The following is a 16153-nucleotide window of genomic DNA, read 5'->3' as shown; positions in this document are numbered from 1 at the left end:
TTTTGTACACAGACGGCTCAAAATCTACCAGTACTAAATGTGCTGACGATCCATGTTCAATCGTATATTTCACAAAAGTGCTTCAACTTTCACAACCGAAGTTAGTCTTCACGCTGCGAACCTTTCTCATAAAGACAAACTGAAAATGGTCATTGTTACCGACAGTTTGTCTGTATTACAAACTATTCGGAACCCTTCGACTTCGAGATGGAGCACCATCAACAAGTCAAGGAATATAATTACTACACCCGACGGAAAAATTAAAATGTTGTGGGTACCAAGTCACATCGGTTTACTGGGAAATGAGCAGGCTGATCGAGCGGCAAAGTATGCTGCTTCTGCTCCTCTAATTATGGATGATGTCATGGAAAAGTTGGATCTTCAAAGATACATTGGAAGAAAAGTTAAAGAGAAAATTGCAGAAGGAAATTTACAATAGCATCATCAACACTACTCTTAACCCTCAATTAACTCCACCTTTATATCCAACAATTGTTGAGAAAACCAAGATCCAAACATTTTCGAGAATTCGCTTTGGTGATACAATTGCAACTCACCAATGGATACTGAAGAAGTCTTCTTCACCAATCTGCTGTTGTGGACAACCTCTTACTATAAAGCACATTCTCTGCGACTGCCTCAACTTTGCCTTGGCTAGAAGTATTGCATTTGGAACGATCAACCCTTTGAACATTCTACAATCAGCTTTAGAACAGAATATCAATTCAATATATTACTTTATTAATACTACTAAGCTCATTATCTAATGTACATTTATTTAAATTAGAGCCGATAGCCTGTGTTGCTAGTGCTCAATGTATTTTTTTTAGTCTAAGAATTTATTTCATTAGTCGAAAATTAAAATAATAATAATAATAAATTTATTTAAGAAAAATTAGCAATAAATTATGTGACCTAGGGCAAACGATGCAAATATTAGTTTTATAATAACTAACGCATTACAATTTCGAAAAAGTGAACGATCCAAAGTTTAGAAAAGTTAATTTAGTGCGAAATGTGTGCTAAGGAAAAGGAAAACTTTAAGAAAAATTCGATAGATATATTTTATTCGTTCGCCATGGCTATGAAAGAATTAATTAGGCTATATGCGATCATTCTAAAGCAAAGTCCATTGACCGTGAGAATCTTTTTCAAATCTTTACATCAGAGAATTTTCAGCACTTCAAACCTGCAGAGTATGTCAAAAAAAGTATAGAAGTAAGATTGAATTATTTAAATTATTATGATTAGAAATTGAAAGTATACACCAAGACTATTACAGTTATTAAATATTAAGAGAATACAAAGTCGTTTACTTATTTAATGTGTTTTTTTTTTTTTATTTAAACAATTTTTTTTTAATTATTCAAAATATGTGGGATTTATTATTGTTATTTCCAAATTTTACTTTTAGAGAGTAAAATATACCTTGCTATATGTGTTCTTATGAAAACAGTGTTTTAAATTTTTGAGAGTAAGAGAGAAAAAGCCGGTTAAAAAAATTGAGAAATGTTTAGATTTTTTCTTAGCATGTAGCAATTATTAAAAAGTGGTGTCTCACTCTTTATTTATTTTCACTCATTCAACCCCAGCAAGAGAGACAAACACATGTTCAATTATTGAGAATTGTAATCAAACATATACGCTTGCGCTCATATGGACTCAATTTTTAGCCAAACACATTTTCAATTATTAAGACTTGTAATCAAATATATACGCTTATTCTCTCATGGACGCAATTTTTATACACATTCAAATTTCCTGCATTCTTTTTAAGATAGTGTTTTCTACCGAAACGGGCCGAAGTTGTTTATATAAGTTAATTTAAACGTTATTTAGTAAAAAAAGTTTTTTTAGTCGAAAATTGAATTTTTTTCATTGAAAGAATTTGAAATGTTTAAAAGCTTTCTACGTATCTCGCACCCTTGTGGTGGGCGCGTACATTAATTTATTTTTTTTCTTCATTAGATTCAAGTTTGCATGAATTCCTTTATTTTTCCACTTCAAGTACACATCTATAAATCCAATTAATTTGTATATTAAATCTAAATGAACGCTGTAAGTATAAATTAAGACAAATAAATGAGCTTAAGTATTGTGTTTTTCAAAGGAGTTATTGATATTGAGTACATGATGTATGTAAATAAAAAATAAGGGCGTTTGTATAAAAATTTGGGTGCATGTGAGAATAAGCGTCCAATATGTTTACATTTATTGAATAATTGTTCAAGCATTTGTATAAAAATTTGGCCCCATACGAGAGTAAGCGTATAAAAATTTGGCCACATACGAGAATAAGCGTATATATTCTCAATAATTCGAAAAATGTGAGAATAAGCGTCCAATTTGTTTACATTTGTTGAATAATTGTTCAATTATTTGTATAAAAATTTGGCCATGTACGAGAATAAGCGTATAAAAATTTGGCCATGTACGAGAGTAAGCGTATAAAACTGAAAATGATTCTCAAAAATGTCCGTTTACACAAACAGACAGAAACATTAAACTCTTTGTAAAAATTTCTAGACTGAGTGCAATGTCACGAGTAATAGAATAGAAGCGAAACACTCGGCTTCTTTATTTTTTGCCAAAAGTCATTTAAGCTATAGTTTATTATCTCGTCTCTCAATTCTTCTTCTAAAATGCCTCTAATCCCTAAACGCATTTTATTCCTGAGCCAAGATAAACCTAAACAACTTACATGAACGTTGTGCTTAACTGTGCTTTTATTTTTAAAGGCAAATTCGCCTAAATTGCAGACTTTTACTTGGTTTGGAGGAATTTTTTCATTTGTTCCCAGAAAAGTGTTCACTTAAACACCATTAACGTTGTTATATGTCCAATAGGGCCTACTTATGAATAATCTTAGCAATGGCACGAACCAAGAGTGGAAATACCACAACCCGTAGTAAATCCAAAAATGTGGACTAAGCACGATTAGCTATTTTCATGCCAATTCATATTTGTACATAAGAACTCAGTACATTATAAACTCCATATATTATAAATACTGGAACTATGAACAATGTCAATAAAGTGGGCGTATGCAATAATGTTAGCTTTCGCGCTTTATAATTGTAAATTTGAAACGAACGATCCATCTTTTGCATGCTTAAAGCTTTTAAAGCATTCTTTATTCACCTATATCCTTTATAGATTTAAATTCTATTCCGTTTGTTTGCATTTAATTATTTTTTTATCTAAAATAGAAGAAAGTAAATAAATACTATATAAATGTATTATATATTATAGGAGAAGTTTACAATAGCCTTGTGATCAAGAAAAATATGTCTAAAATCAAGGTGTCTTACAATCTTCGAAGCTCTTCTATATATGAGATCCAACCTCTTGCACTTTGATGAATGTTTATAACGAGTTTTATCTATTTGTGGTCTTGTATTTTCTTCTTTTTCTTTTCTTCCGGATGTGGAGTAAGTACGGACAGGATATGGCTCATTTTCCCAGGGAGTGCATCATTTCTGTTGTTGTTGTTTTAAATAACATATTCTCTGTAGCCGCGTAAAAGTTAAGAAATTAATAATGAATTTTTTTATCCTGGCCGCATAATTTTGGCCCCTTACCATATTGACGAAAATATTTAGAAAAATATTTACTATACTTTTACTAACATACTTATTATTACTACTTATGCAGCAGACTTCACATCACTTTTATTTCTCTAGAGTATATTTATTAGTAACGGCTTTCCGGATGGAAATAAAATGGGATAAGTTAAGTGTTCTCTTGATAGTAAAGTAAAAAGAAGAAAAAAAAATTGAACCATTTTATAAGTATATATCAATTTATTCAGAATAAAGAAATACTATAAAACATAATTTGATAAAAAGAAAGTAGTGCATAAAAGAAACTAATTCCTAGAAATAAATTTGGAAACCGTTCAAAACCGTTTTTAGGTAAGAATTGGAAACCATTAGCATCCAGTTTGAGCGATATGGGGGACTTCTTAGCCGCAGCGAGATGAAAATCACGTAACAGATAATATATTAAAACATTAGTTTCTAGCAGAGCAAAACGTGAACCCGAGAAAGAGAAAAATAAATTAATATACGATAGACTGGCCATCAGTCACTTAATCACAGACCAATACAATTTCTACGGCCTAACCAAAAGGTAAATATGTAAATGATCTTATGTTATCCTTATTCTCCTCCCTAAAACGTTCGGGGTCAAATTTGCTGGGGTTTTTATAATATTGAGGATCTCGATGTGTACCAAGAGCTGGTATCCAAATAGCGTCACTTTTTCTAATTTCCAACTTTTGAACGGTTTTCAGCTCATAAGTTATATCATCGGTACACACCCGACATTCCCTTTGCGTAACTTCTCGGAAACTACCATATCCATGTAATGCATATTCAGTATTACATCATAAGTTAAGGGTTTGCCATCCAAATTACTATCGACATCCTGAATTCCTTGTAAGAGTTTTTCTTGAACATCGGGATTTTCCATAACCTCATGGGCAATCAAAAATAGTAACGAGGCAGCTGTCTCGAAACCAGTAAAGAAAAATAAGAAGCATTGCCCCACTCGCGGTTATGTGATTTCAAGTTGTCACTTTTTAACATGCCTCTTGCCTCCAAAGAGCTTGATGATCCCTACATTACGAAAAGGCTTTACATGCATTTGGTTAGACCCATACTCGAATATGCCTCAGTTGTGTGGTCTCCTTCATATAGGTGCTACGTAGATTCAATTGAATCTGTTCAAAAGCAATTCTTGATGTTTGCCCTTAGACATTTGGGTTGGGATCCGATTGCCTCTCTTCCTCCATATGAAAATAGGTTGCTTCTGCTGTCCCTACCATCTCTTGAGAAACGTAGATTTGTTCTTGGCGTTTCCTTTCCTTTCGAATTAAAGTAATAAATGGTGCTATTGACTCGCCTTCATTACTTGGTGAAATAAGCTTTAATGTCCCTAACCGCTTTTCTAGGCACTTTATCTTGGTTAAGCTTAATCAGTGTAAATTTAATTATGAGCTGTTCAATCCGCTCAGAGTCGTTTGCAAGAACCTAAATGACGTCTACCACTTATTCTCGTTATCGGACTCTTTAAAGTCCATTAAAGCAACATTGCTTAATACGCGCGATTTACCTATGTCGTATTTAAACTAGCTTTTATCCTTAAAAAGTCGTTACGTTTCGAAAGTGAATTATTGTCAATTTATTATCGGTTGCCAGGCTTATGCATGTTTGCGATGGCTTAGGGGTTCATTTGCAATTTGGTCCTGTATCGGTTGTAAGTGTGCTCCTATGCTGATAGTGTACATGCTTTTTTTTTCTTTTTCTTTTTTTTTCTTCTTATTTCTTTTATTATGCTTATACTCAATTTTATTGTTAATTAATATAAGTTTTGCATTAAGAGCCAATTGAACTCGACTATTATTTGTTTAGTTGAGTTTCTAGTGTAAGTGCAAGAATTAAAATAAATAAATAAATATGATGACGTAATTAGTTATTAGCATATTAATCATATGTGGCCTTATAATATGATTTTCTTTACGATATTTCATCGCATTCAAGACAAATGCATAAAGTATTCGGTTGACTTCTTATCAAATAGCCCGATCCCTAGAAGCTTTATAAAAAACTATTGTTATAAACCTTTTAACAAAAATCTTACGACATTTAAAAAAATACTCTCATTAATTTTCCTATGTGCACGTAGAGGAAAAATTTTAAATTTTGTATAAATGTCTTTCCTGCCCATCAAATAGAATTCGTTATTATTATTTTCGAACGCATTACTTCCAAACCGAACGCGTCACATATTTATTTATTTATTTTGCGTTTCGATTTATTCTCAATTTATAAACACAACTATTTAGTTGCGCTCCGGTTTATTCTCAATTTATACGCAACTATTTAGTTGCGTGTAGGTTCATTTTCAATATGTAAAAAATTCATTTGGTTGCGCAATACCATAATAATAATCAACTGTAATTTGAAGAACATTTTCCGATTAAAATTATAAAATTGCATTTGTCGTTGAAAGGCGGAAAAATTGAAACGATATTAATAGAAAAAAAAACTAGTGAAAGTGGCCCAAAAACTCCGGAAGAAAAATGGTTTGGAGTTGGTTTGGTGGCGCTTGGAATAAACCAAAAAACCGTTTATCGTTGGAACATCTAAAATATTTATATGGTATTTTAGAAAAAAAAACGACGGTATCCGATATCACGCTTGGCGTAAAGTAAAGTAGTACCGTGTGTACTTTGTTGTTTTTCTTGTATTGGCTTACAGTATTTTAACAGAGTTGAATGTGTTTTTTCTGTTAAGTTGGTTTGAATGGCATTACTATTTAAGTTGTTAGTTGGGCATTTAACCATTTATTTATTATGAGCGACTCTGTGCTTTGCCTTTCAACAGGGAATTATTATTATAGTTATTAATTAAGCCAGATAATAAATTCTTTTCTCTTAAAGCGCCAGCATCAAAAAAAACTATACCGCACCTGAGATTTGAGCCCACGACATTGCGTTAAAATTTCGCGTCAAAACAGTGGAGGTTCTAGTTTTGTATGTGTTTAATTATTACAAACATTCATTATATATTGTTTTTGAAAACTTTGAGTTTAAAATTAAACGCTCATACTATAAATTTTAGTTTTTAACGAGATAATGAGAGAAGCAAATGATAAATTAAATTCATATATGTATACATATATGTATATATTCTTAACTCTTAGCATAGAAACGATTTTCCTTTATATACGGAGGTTATTGAAAAACAAAATTTTATTTTCTCAGTTTTCAAGAATGCTTGGTAATTATACATCAACCAAATCGTGATTAGAATAATTTTGTCGAGACCAACACCAACGATATGTTAATAACGAAACAAGTAAAGAAACCAACATACTGGATGTATGGAACAATAATTGTCTGATGAACAAGACGGGAATTATTCAATAATTAAAAGAATGCCTTCTAATCTTGATGACGTAGATTTAATAAAACTGGTTGAAAGCTATCCTGTACTCTATGCAAAATATCAGGGGTTTGTTGGTAAAATCGTTAAGAAGTATAGCGGAAATTTTAATATGGGATGATCAACATGAAAGTTTGGTTTTCGAGTAAGCAGCGCTTAATAACTCACTGTTTACAATTAAGTATTAATTATTTTCCTTTTTCCAGCTTTTTCTTAGAGAAAAATATGTTATCATTCTTTTTGCATATAATGCGTCAAAAAAGTGGAGATTCCAGTTTTGTATGTGTTCAATTATTACAAACTTTGAATATTCTCCTCGAAAATATACGTAATGAAACTTCATTATGTAGGTTGATGCTAACTTAATGAAACATCATAATAATTATTAATAGCTTCTTATATTATTCGTAGATTATTTGTTAAGTAACAATCACGTAAACTCAATAATCGTGCATAAATTTGACTTTTCTGTTTCTTTCTTTCCCGTTGATGGCAAAAGTTCGCCACCGCTGCACGCGGTGGAGGCAATTATGTCATTGCTGTATCGAGTAGCGAAATTTTTAACATCTATTTCGAGGCCTTGACTGGCACTTTGTTTCTGTTGTTGCTTTAAATAGGCCGTAGCATCATTAGCGATCTTATTCATTAACTGCAACATTTGTCGCATTTTATTGCCGATAAAAGCTGGGCTCAAAGTGCTGCGCATATCTTTCCAACGACTATCTTTCATCATAAACAATGAAGCAACAAAAAGATTATTTTTATCTTTTTCATCACCAAAGACCGTACGGTGGTTAACAAAGTGATCAAAATCTTTGACAGTTATCTGTTTTAGCAACTCGGCATCTCATATTAAGAGCACCGATTGTCGTTAATCGAAAAATCCATAAACTCTGCAAATATAAAAAATTTGTAGACATTTTTTGATTGGATATCGACAAGCATATTATATACACATTAAGGTGGTATTATTAGGCGGTATTTATATTTGTTCACCAACGATCAGATTAAGATAAAAACATTTCAATTCACTTAATTTTCACAAAATCTATGCGAAATGGGGTAAAATTTGAAAAACTAGAAGGGTAGGCTCAAATAAAAAAGGGGAAAAAATTAAATGTTTATTTTTATTGAGGAGTAATTCAAATTCAAGAGTAATTAAATATAAAGAATCAAGAAAAGTAAGTGGAAATGTCTTCAGGACTGTAAAACTTTAGAGCTTGACACGCCGACTTCCATTTAACGACTAGCTTTTCTTTCTTTGTATATCTCTGCAACATTACTCCGTCTGTTTAGCTATTTGTTATCGTCTCGCCTAGGAAGACCTACAGAAGAAACTAAGATTGAAGGGTAGTTTTGCGATGCAAAAGCAGGAATAATATTTGATTTTGCTAAAAAGATTGGCAAAATAATACTCTTTCAATATAAATTTAACTAATACATCGTTCAACTTGTGTTTCTATCAATTCGATAAATGTAAATGACTATGTATACATTGTAAGGAGTCTTTTTAACCGGGGTGGAACTCAGTCAATCCGGGGTTCGTTGGAAGAAAATTTAGAATAAAATAATTTGGACCTTCGGGGGGGATGGTTTACAAATTCCTTTTTTTATTATCCTTTTTTACTTGAGAGAAGTACAGCGATGTGTAGAGGCTGGCTATGAGCCAGCGAGGTGACCCGACTTTCGAGCTTTTGTGGTTGGTTGTTCGCACACGTGATCTTGGCTTTTTATCGTTCGGTAACGCGGGATACTAAAAGAAAGAAACAGATGTGGCGCGAGTGTCACAACCGCCTTGGATCCCTGGGCTACAGTTTGTCCCTCACCGTCTCTAGTTGGTATGTGTCAAACAATAAAACAAACAAAAAAAAAATTTTTTTCGGTCCTTCAGGGGTGGCGATTAAGCTGAACCAATCCATCCCCTATCCGTAGAGTCAAACAAAAAACCTCTTTGTACCGGTCCCTTGTTCAATTGTCTGGGTGCACTTACTCTTATTGCTATGTTTGATCTTCTTGTTCTTCAACCTGGCTCTCACATGCCAATTATGTATAAACCCACGCGTATAAACACGTATGAACACAGAGAAACAGAAAATACATTCATTCTACCTAAATATAAAACCATAGAAACTTACTTTTGTTTCTTATTTTTTTTGTTTTATGATCGCGTGTGCCTATCCATGTTAAAGATTTTCTATAGCCTGACGGCGTTTATATATTTTGTATAATGTTGTATATGTGTTTGTACATTTTGCGCATACGATTTTCTGTATATTGATATGCATTGCTATGTGTGATTCTTTTGTCTATGCGGTATGCATGATCGTGTGTGCATTGTAATGCATAAGGGATTGTGCCTGATTATATGACCTAACAGTGCTTACACAGTAATGTATAATATGTATGCGTTTCTACAGTGTGTTTATACAATTTAAGGCATACAGCTTCTGTATGTTGCTGTAGCCTAACAGTAATGTACAATGCTATGTGTGATTTTTTAGGTCTATGCGTTTGCATGAGCGTGTGTGCTTATGCATTGTAAAGGATTTCTACATGCTTATATGACGTAGCGGGATTTATACAGTACTGCGTAATATGTAAGCGTTTCTATCGTTCGCTTATACACTTTTAAGGCATACAGATATCTGTATGTTACTATAACTTAACAGTACTATAGAATGATATGTGTGATTCCTTGGTATGTGCGTTTGCATGAGCGAGTGTGCTTATGCATTGCGAAGCATAAGGGTTTCTACATGCTTAAATGACCTAGCGGGATTTATACAGTAATACATAATATGTATGCGTTTCTACGGCCTGCTTATACAGTTTCAGGTATTTTTATACTTATGCGGGTGTTTATCTATTTTAACATGTGTCGTACGATTTTATACCTATACTCTACTTGTGCCTGTGTTATATATTTTACATGTTCTATGCTTTTGCGCCGTTTCATACATGTTTTATTTATTCTAGCGATTTTATTTCAAATTTACCCTTATGCGGGTGTTTATATATTTCGCTGGAGGAGGTTCTTCATGCGTTGGTGACAAAAGACGTAAGCAGACAGATCGGACTGACAGGTTGTTCGCTGTGGGTAAATGTTTTAGGCGGACGGACTTGTATTCCGTAAGGAAGCAAAAACGCTTCCTTACAACATAAATATCCAAACGCATATAATGAGGAGCATTTATTATCTTTTCTACTCAATGTATATGTTAATACCCATATGGGGTAAGAATAGAGAGTACGTAAAGAAGCTTAACGAAAGATCCACTCAGTTACATCCCCTTTTCGAGAAACTCCATGTTTAAATTGAAAAACGCTACCGCTTTAAAGCTTTCATATTCCGTGTGGGTTTTGTTTGGTATATGGAATCGACTATATCGATTTTTACGACGCTTCCGACGGTGCTAACTATGCCTGTGATAAGCAATCTTGTGACTGTTGCCACTAGGTGTTCATCTCCCCGTCGTGAAGTTGGATATAGTGAAAGTAGGTGCGTTCCTTTATGGATAATTCCACCTATTCCTCGAACTGGTGATGGCCGACGAAGCGAACATTCTGCCCACTGCAAAATTTTTTAGGGACCATAAGCGAAGCACGTTTCTCTCAACTATTCCGTCAGGGATTGCGTCGCAACATCATAGCCACGATATCGTCCACGGCTACTGCGTTTTCGTCCCGACTGCTGCGTTTCCTCTCGCACCATTCAGTATGCTTTCTTCTAAGAATTTAATAATATAATTATCATTCCTCTCAAACCTAATTTCACTAACCCCTTCCTAAAGGGGCTGAAGTGTTGTTAATAAATTTAACTGTACGAAATAGCAATCAATTTAAAAATAAACGAAAATAATGAATATTTTTAAACTGAACGAAAATGTTTATGCATTGCAGTCACGTCCATGTAAACGACTCTGGAAATGCATAAATTCATATAGGCGTGCATGTTGTACAATGAAATATTTTTTAGATAGCAGTGGGATAGCTTGAGTGATATATTGTTAATGTTATGTCTAAAAACTATTCTGCGTTACATAAATATATGCACACACATATATCCGTGGTGACAAACGCTCTCTTGTTGTGGGTCATTTATTTATTTTTTCTATGTTTGAAATTAATGGTCACTTATTTCATGGATGTAAAGTTTTCATATAGTTATCATAGTTGTAACTTTTATTAAATTTAGCATACATTGTTTTGTGATCTCTAAATAACGACTGGTTTTCTGCACTAAATACGTAATTGAAAAGTTGAGTGTATCGCTGCTTATAAGACGTCTTGTCTAAAACGCTGGTTGTCAGTTAGCTACACTTTTTCTCTTTTTGAAGCCACTGAAATATTATGAAACAACCTTGCAGTTTGTCTTAATCGAAATTAAGACCAATAAGATTTTCGGTTTTGAACACATTCATAAGGTAGAAAGAAGCGACGAACTTCCAGTTTCATTCCATAAATACAAATCAAGTGTTCAATTTCGCATATTTATAAATGTTAACATTGCTTTTTGGTCACTATTTGGCCTTAGCTAAGTTTTATTATCGAGCTTGAAGCTTTTTTGCTACATGTATGAACAAAGGGTGCAAGAAACGCTCTCTGAACTTGAAATTTTTGAAAAGTAAGGAAATCAATTGTTTTTAAATGGAAACGCCTAATTAATAATTTTAATTAGCAAAAGCTTATAATCGATTCGTATGCCATTATAATGCCTCTATCATTGATGAAGCGCAAAGGATGACCAGATAATAGAAACTCATCATTCAACTGAATATATTGGTCTTATCGTTAACGGCTGAATAGTTCCTTTGCTCATATTACATTGTTTGGCAGTAGAGGAACACCGATTGACAAAAAAGAGTCTTACAAGACGTAAAGGCTCCGCTGGTCGCTTCAAATCCTTTTACGTTAATATGTAAGCAAATGATTTTATACATTTCTAATGTAAATTAAAATATACATCTCGTTCCATATAGAATTTTGCAAAAGTTTCGCGTTTAAAAGAGGCCTTTGAACACATTGGAAAATTGATGCGAATATAAGAAAAACCTATATGCTTCCAGTGGTTCGCCTTTACTTTGGAGATGTTGCAGTCTACTTTCAATGGCTGGCGGGTAGGGATCATATGTAAACATTGCAGAAAGCACCATTTCTGCTGTTGTTTTTGAAATGCTCGCACAGAATAAACAAAGTTTCATAAACAAAAAAGGCAAGCGCAGCCTGAATAGAATGGTAGTGAGTTAATCTACATACGTGCATGTTTTTGCGTATAATAAGTTTTTTATTTTTGGATTTATCCTTTTAATTAAAATATAATTTTTAACATTTTATTTTGTTTTTTTTCGGAAATGTTTGTTTTATCTACAGAACTTCAAGACGTTGTTGTTATTGAAGGTTAAAATGAATTGACTGTAATTGTACAATTTAGCTTACAGGAAACCTTTGGTTAATTAATAATTTACAATCAGCATTTAAGCGAAAACGAAATAATATTTACAGTAGCGTGCAATGTGAGATTAATGAAAAGTGTTTACAACGAGTTCGTATGACGCCCGTTATATATGAAATTCTGTCTGTTTATTTTGTTTATGGGGGTGGTTCTTGAATTTATGGTTTTTGTTAGGATGGTCCTTAACTAAATATTGTTATGAAATTCGCTTTTCTAAGACACAGTCCGTATCACTGAACCGTGGATATATTGTTCAAGAGATATACACTTCAAAGTTTTTTTATTTACAATTATATTCCTTAAATGTAGAATTATTCACAACTCATTTTTGGCAATACTTTCAGCTGCTCAACTAATATGTTCTTTTTCTACTACCCTGCCTTTCACAAATACTCTAATTAGGTACATGTTTACCATCATAATACTAGTACCTTATTTTATTTTTAATTCATTAACCCGCTTTTCTGGTACCCGTTTTCCTCGGCCGGCAGCTGTATGATGTGAATGTGCATTTAGTTTCTTCCTCCTTAGGGATTATATTAGTTATCTGGAATGAACAGGATTTGGGATTTCCGTAACAATATTTTATTGATCAGATTTGCGACCATAAAAGAGTTATGGCAGCAAACTTTTGGTTTTCTGATTCAAGGCAATTTATTTTAACGATGGGGTCGACGTTTTGATAGAGACGTATCAATTGAAGCGAATAAGTGAGCTTTCAAAATGGATTGTATTAAGATAAAAGTTATAAAGAACAACTTCGCTTTCAGATGTTTTATAAAAATTAAATAGTAAGGTTTTATGTGTATGAAAGAAAGCTCACAATTCAAAGTTTTCAAAGAAATGAAAATATAAAATTATATGACTGATTTATTCTACTTCATTCCAGCTCATAAAAAATTTAACATAATTTGATTTTGTTAGTGATGACGTCAAATTTGCTGCTTTCCCAGTTTTTTTTTTAGATAAAGAAAGCCGAAAGGCATACATAAACCACAAGCACTTGGCTTTCAAAGTTCGACGTCCAAATGACAGTTAAACAAACACACATAAAAAAAGAACGAGAAAAAGTTGCTAGGCAAAGGAAACCAAGAAAATAAATAAGGAAAGAGAATAAGCGCTTATAGCCCAACAATAAATCGAAAACTAAATAGGAAGTTGTCCCAAAAACGCAGAAAAAAATTAGAGTAAAAAAAGAAAAAAACAAAAAAAGTGAAAAGTAACGGCGTATCAGAAAGAGAGATTAAGATTCCACATTGCAAAGGAAAAAACTAGGAAAAATGGGTCTGTAACCTAGGAACTAGATAAATTTAATTGACAACTTTATTAAACAGGAGAATAAGTTAGAATCAAATGCAGCACAACTGCTAAAATAACAATATGTGATTATCAGAAATCGTAAAAATTGTAGACTATACAGAAACCGTAAAGAAAACCCAACAAACTAATAAGATATGAATCGCAATCAACCGGAAGAAGTCCAAAGGGATATGGCTTAATTGAGCTAGTCGAAAGCGAAAAAATATTGTGGGGCTTAACAACCTGAAAAGGAAACCAACTTGTTAGACATCAAAAAGAGATTGATGCAATCAATTGTCTTAAAACAGCCTTATTAAATGAGCCAATTTTGCGTACATACGACAGAAATGTCCCGACAGAACTGCATACAGATACATCGAAAGCTGACTTTGGCGCAATATTTTTGCAAAAAGAGAAACATCATAAACCCATCGAAAGCCTAAGCTGCACTAAAAAGTTTAGACGCTGTGTACTTTAAATTGGTTACAGAATCCAATGAACTTAAATGCACAGCGAAAAAGCTTGGAGCCTCTGAACATTGTAAATGGATTTTATGAATGAATGCATTTTCAAAATTCGCTTGGTTCGGTACAAAAAATAGCATCAAAAATGTTCAGAATATAAGTGATACACACATAACGGATAGCTAGAAAGAATAAGCTAAAGAATAATAGTAATTATGGCGAAAATATCATCGTCTAATAAATTAAAATGGTATAAAATTGTTGGACAAATTCAAAAGCCTATAAACTCCACTTTAAATATTGCAACAAAGTTTTCACCGTTTGAAATATTATTCGAAACATGTGTGAAGAGCAATAAAAGCCATGGATTGCTGCAAATTTTACAACAGGAACCGGTAACAACTGCAACAATGAGCGAGATAAAACGCGAAAGGAAGCTAAAGAGCGTGTGTAGAGGGCGCAAGATACTACAACTTCTTAAAGAAGAAACAATGTCTGAATGTGAAGAATTAGAGTCCATATAAAAGACAAAATTTGTTACAGGGAAAAAGCCGGCGAAAAGTATTTAGGTCTTTATCGAATTGTCAAAGTAAAACACAGTGATCGTTATGATGTTGAAAAAAAATGTGGACTTTGACAGCCCACGTAGTATAACCACCTGCACCGATTATATGAAGGCTTCAAAATCTTTTGAAGATGGCGAAGGAGACATACTGTTAGCTAAGACAGATAACGAGCAGAATAGCCGAATATAAAGTGGGCGTGGAAGTGGACAGAGGAGAGTTGTCTTCAGCGAATTGTTAAACGAACGAAGTAACGTTGCAGATACAAAGTATCAAGAGTCAGTGGAAGTCGTCAAGCCAACATCTAAAGTCATAAATTAAGTAAAATGGAAGCCCGACGTCACCTATACGTGGGAGGCGTTTTTGACAAATAGGTTAAGTCATGTTTAAATGTGTTCTGTGAATAAAACCCTTTGCGCCTGTGAGCTTTGCAAAACCAACAAATTACCAAATTTTTTAAGATTGTAACGTCCGCGAACAAAGTGCTTGATAGGGGTTTTGTCGGTCTGCTTTGACTATGAATATAGTAATAGCGGCACGCCGTTACTCGATGTTACGTTTTAGCAAGAATAGCAGCTTGCCGTTATGAGAAAAGAGATCAATAGATGAGAAGAATTTTGTTCTTTCAACGAAGAGGAGGTTTTTGTCGTGTTTTGGAAGTTATCGCGATAATGTAGACAAGAGAAATTTGTTTCGTATGTTATGTGAAGTTAAGGAATTTTCCCCGGGATATGAGTGTTCATAAAAAAAAAATAAAGTTTTTGACTCTCGAGCTAAATGTAATAAAAGAATCTTTAAAACTTAAATGAAAAACATTGCCGCAAATAATAAAATGGAAAATTAAAACACTGTGCAAAAAAAGTTTTGTCTTAGTGTTATTGTAGAAACGTCCTTTTGTTAATGTGAAAAGAAAAAAAAAAAACGAAAAGTTATTGAGAAGCAAAATGTCAAAATGCGTTAATGTCATAAAATGCGTAAAGTATTAATAAATTAAAGAAATGTGTTTTAAGAGAGGAATTAATTTAGCAAGAACAAGAGAAAAAAGAGTTTGCAGAAAATTCGGCATTGAAAACGCAGGGACATAACGCAATACGAAAATTTTGAAATATACATTGATTGATAATATGAAGTAAATTAAATTGATTAAATATAAGGTTAATTAAATTCCTCCGAGTTAAATAATTAACACTTGTTTCGAGAGGATTGTAGTAACCTCTGAAGAAAGAGGATGAGAAAAAAACCGGTCGGAAAGTTGTGAATAAAAGTTAAAATAAAATAATTAAATGTAAAATTATTGTAAAAATGCGAACAAAGCTGTCTATGTATATAAACTAATATTGTCTGTGCCCTGTGAACGAAATAAAAATGAGAAAAAATCACTCTATTGCAATTGTTATTATAAGTCAGGACAATTTTGTTTTAAAT

The 16153-nt window shown here is 33.0% G+C and overlaps 1 pseudogene; it reads right to left on the bottom strand.

Moving 5' to 3' along the window:
* Positions 1-3807: 3807 nt before the first annotated feature.
* On the bottom strand, positions 3808-10258 carry LOC119642072 (annotated as a pseudogene).
* Between the last annotated feature and the right edge of the window lie 5895 nt (positions 10259-16153).

Source organism: Glossina fuscipes, unplaced genomic scaffold, assembly GCF_014805625.2.
Source record: "Glossina fuscipes isolate IAEA_lab_2018 unplaced genomic scaffold, Yale_Gfus_2 213, whole genome shotgun sequence".
NCBI classification, from domain to species: domain Eukaryota; kingdom Metazoa; phylum Arthropoda; class Insecta; order Diptera; family Glossinidae; genus Glossina; species Glossina fuscipes.
This window is presented reverse-complemented; position numbering and strand designations above follow the sequence as displayed.